The sequence below is a fragment of the Zingiber officinale genome, chromosome 8A, assembly GCF_018446385.1.
Source record: "Zingiber officinale cultivar Zhangliang chromosome 8A, Zo_v1.1, whole genome shotgun sequence".
Lineage (NCBI taxonomy): Eukaryota > Viridiplantae > Streptophyta > Magnoliopsida > Zingiberales > Zingiberaceae > Zingiber > Zingiber officinale.
In genome coordinates this window covers 57,279,353-57,283,780 of record NC_056000.1, presented here as the reverse complement: position 1 = coordinate 57,283,780, position 4,428 = coordinate 57,279,353, and the positions used below count along the sequence as shown (strand labels likewise).

At 39.2% G+C, this 4,428-nt stretch overlaps 1 long non-coding RNA gene across 1 annotated transcript; it reads left to right on the top strand.

The window, feature by feature from the left end:
• The first annotated feature begins 1,546 nt into the window (after nt 1–1,546).
• LOC122012146 lies at nt 1,547–4,101 on the top strand. Its single transcript, XR_006120146.1, has 2 exons — nt 1,547–1,761; nt 3,867–4,101. It is a non-coding gene; the product is annotated as an uncharacterized LOC122012146 (long non-coding RNA).
• Nucleotides 4,102–4,428: the final 327 nt, after the last annotated feature.

The window sequence follows — 4,428 nt, the reverse complement described above, 5'->3', positions numbered from 1 at the left end:
TCAGAGAGTCAAAGCAGAACACCAGAGACCAGGAGGAGTTCTTCTCTTCCAATACCAGAATGGAAATGGTAAGACATTTCCATGGACTTCATAACAGGTCTTCCAAGAACCACCAATGGATATGATGCTATATGGGTAATAGTAGACCGATTGACCAAGTCTGCTCACTTCCTAGCCATCAAGGTGTCCCACTCCATAGAGCGGTTGGCCCAGCTATATGTTAAAGAGGTAGTCAGACTTCATGGAGTTTCTAAATCTATCATTTCTGATAGAGATGGGCGCTTCACCTCACACTTTTGGGAGTGCGTTCAGAATGCACTAGGCACCAAACTCAAGTTCAGCACAGCTTTCCATCCACAGACTGATGGACAGACAAAGCGAGTGAATCAGATTTTAGAAGACATGCTCAGAGCTTGTGCGCTAGATTTCAAAGGAAGTTAGTGCAAGTATTTGTGCTGAGCTGAATTCGCTTACAATAATAGCTATCAGGCTACCATTAAGATGGCACCTTATGAAGCGCTATATGGCAGGAAATGTAGATCACTCATATGCTGGCAAGAAGCAGGAGAGAGAAAAGAGATGACAGAGCTGATAGACGAGACCACTCAAGCGATCCAGAAAATCAGACAGAGAATTGAGACTGCCCAGAGCAGACAGAAGAGTTATGCTGACACACGCCGTAGGCCACTGGAATTCCAAGTAGGAGATTCAGTTTTTCCTCAAGGTTGCTCCTATGAAGGGAGTGATGAGATTTGGCAAGAAGGGCAAATTAAGTCCTCGCTATGTAGGACCTTACCTGATCATAGAGAGTATTGGGAAAGTAGCTTACAGGCTGGACTTACTACAAGACATGTTAGCAACACATAATGTATTTCATGTCTCCATACTAAAGAAGTGTCTCCATGACCCGAGCCAAGTGATTCAGCCTCAGTCAGTGCAGATCCAAGAGGATCTTAGTTATGAGAGCAGATATACACAGATAGTGGACAGAGCAGTCAAGAGATTTAGAAACAAAGAAGTACCACTAGTGAAGGTCGTCTGGCAGAACCAGAAGCACGAGGAAATCACTTGGGAGCGGGAGGACAGTATGAGACAGAAGTATCCAGAGCTATTCTAAGTTCGAGGACGAACTTTTTATAAGGTATGGGGGATTGTAACGACCCAATTTTCCCATTTCAAGTTCTAAAGGGCCATAAAAATATTTGGGAATGCCTTTAAAATATTCTAGAGATTTTTAGGAATTTTTAGAGTATTTTTACGTAATTTTTGGAGGTCGTTTAGTATTTTTTCAAAACCAAAGAAGTTTAAGCAAAAAAGTGTTGGAGAAAAGGTTCGAACCCGCGACCTCGGGTCGGACCAAACCAAGCCAAACCGGCTTGACCAGCTGGGATAAGAGATTTATGTTAATCTCAAATAGAGTTAAATAAGGATATAGTATAGTTTGGAATAAAACCCTTATATATAAAAGGGAATTAGGTTTTGGATTTTCCAAAAACCTAACATTTTCTCCCGAAATCTTTTTCTCCTTCTCCCTCGCGACGGTGCCCTCTCCCTCGGCGGAAACGAAGAAGAAGCTAGGTTTTTGGGTCTCCGGCGCCGGCGAAGCTTTCTTCCGGCCAGCCCTCACCCGTGGGTGGTCATCCCGACAGAGAAGAGCTCGCGGGCACAAGAGGAAGCCAGAAAATCTGCAAACCCGAGCCCTCCGAAAACCCTAAGAGCCTTCTCCTTCCTCCTCCTCGGTTGTAAGTCCAAGAACCGGCTGTAAGTACTACTCACCTGCGGTAGGAGTTGCTCCGATCTTTCGGTTTTCGTTTCCTTGTTTTCCTGAGTTTTCTTGAATCCGAAACATACTATAAAGATTTTGGCTTTGGATGTTCTACCGTGGGTTTCCTTTGCATTTCGGTTGTAACATGCCTAAAGGTTTCTGTGATTCTGTGAAGGTATAGGTTTGAATAAGTTACGTGGATTTTGTTTGTAACATTTCAGCAAGCAGAATTATGCTAGGAAAGGGGCACGATCAGCCTTGTTACTTGGTTCCAGGAGTAGATTTTATGTTATTTGTAAATTGTACACATTGCTATGTGTTTATTGAGTTCTTTTAGAGTTGGATTTCTTAAGTTTCAATTTAGCAAGTGGGATTCTTGCTTTTGGGTGGCTGCTGTGAGTTGATTAAAGGGAGAAGAAGGGATTTGAATGGTTTTAAGTCTGTCCTAGTTTAAAGCATGTGGTGTTAGCTTTAGATACTTGCTGTTTTAGATTTCCTTTGAATTTGGTTCATTCCTGTGGACTGAACAGTAGCAATTCTTCAGCTTTCTTTTGGCTGCCGTGAGATTTATAGGAAGTTGAGAAGAGGTTTTAGGTAAATGGAATAGTTTCCATTAGAAATTTGTTGGGCAGGTGTAATTTCCCCTTGCTGCCATGAAACTTAATTTAAGCTGTGTAGTATTGAACAGCTTATTTGTAGCTTAGTTTTACCTTGTTATATTAAGCACAAACAACATACATTTAGAGCACCTTGTAGTTCAGTTTTCCTGGCCAAAAACAGGGCACGAACAGCTATATATAAAGTGTGTTTTGTAGCATGATTGATAAGATCAAATTAGTCTTCCTTTGCCCTATTTCACAGCATGTTTAGTAAGCTCAAAGTTGCATTCTTTTGCCTAGTTTACAGCATGTTTAGAGAATCCCTAAAGTAGCATTTTTGCCCTATTTTACAGCATGGTTAGAAAGTCCAGATTTGCTTTCCTTTGCTCTATTTTATAACACGCTTAGGGAGTTCAGATTTGCTTTCCCTTGTGTTATTTTATGGCATGCTGAAGAAGTTTAAAGTAGCATGTTACCTTATTTTGTATAGCATGTTTAAAGGCCTTAAAGTAGTATTCTTTGTCATGTTTTAATAGCAGGTTTAGAAGCCCTTAAAGTAGCATTCCATGCTCTGTTTCTACAGCATGATAGAAAGTGTAGAGTTACATATATTGCTTTTATTACAGCATACTTAGAAAGCCCAAAGTTAGCTTCCTTTTGCTTTATTTATAGCATGATTAGAATCATTCCATACTTGATTTTACAGCATGTTTAGAAGCACTAAAATAGCATTCTTTGCCATGTTTTCATCGTATGATTCAAAGGCTTTAAATTTGTTTTCTTTAGTTTAGCTTATAGCATGATCAGTAAGCTTTAAGTTACTTGTTTTATTCTGTTATATAGCATGGTTAGTTGATTATACACCCATACTTGTTAAGTATATTTAAAGGACTCCCACAATCTTTAATAAAAGATAATAAGGAAGATAAAAGAATAAGAAAGATAACAAGTAAGTCAAGCAAGAGGCTAGTACCCGACATCCAAGAGCTTGTCGTTAAACAAATCCAGGTGACCATTTCCGAGGTCTTGGTAGACCGAGGTCTGCTCTTTTAGGATTGGTGGCTCGCAACCCCAACCTATTAGGGAACGCGCATGAGATGGTACTAAGCCTGGGCCCAAAGTAAAGAAAAGTAAAGAAAGAAAGAAAAGTAAGAAGGAAGAAAGAAAGAAAGAAGAAGAAAGTAAAGGATAGAAATTAAAAGATTAATTTCTAACACAAGGATACAAGAAATGAAATAAGTTCCAAGCTTAGAATAAATAAGAATGGTTAGTTTCTTTGATTCTAAGTTTACATTGTTAGTTTCTTGTTATCCTGCTTGATACTGAGTATGATTTGTATTCTGTTCATTTTCTGTATACCATGAGCACATGCAGATAGCTTTATTATTATTTCAGTTTCAGCACTTATGCATTTCATTTATGCATTTCGAGTTTTGTGAGATAGATTAGTACTTACTAAGCGTTTTCGCTTATAGATACTTTTCTTTTTCCTCCTACTGCAGATAAAGGAAAAGCTAAGATATGAAGGGAGGCGATAGGGTGGTGGTGATGATGGATGTGTGTGGTGGCTGGACTATGGAGAGATCCAGAATGAGCTGGCAAATTGCCAAGACTTTTCTGTTTAGTTCTTTTAGTTCTCTTTTAAGTGTTATTATGGGTTGAGACTGTAAATAAGTTTATTCCGCATTTGTAATTAGTTTTCTTTTATTATGAGTTGGAGTAGTATAGTTGTTGCTATTGCTAGAGTAGGTTCTTTCTTCCTGTTGATTTATTACTGCGTGGTTGTGAATAAAATGTGTTCCAGCCGCCTGTGGCTGCGTATATATCTTATGTATTATGGATTTGGTCACCGGTACAGGGGAGACTCTGCCGAAATTTTTCGGTAGGAATTTCTCTGAACCGTGATAAATCTAAGTGTCGCTAAGAATAGCATAAGTGAAACTAGTAAGTAGAGTAGGAGTTAGGTAACGGTCGCCCTTAGAGAGTAGTAGTAAGAAGGGTGGTCGTTACAGCAATAATAACTCTTTAGTGGAATGAGATATTATTGATGAACTTGAGTTGGAT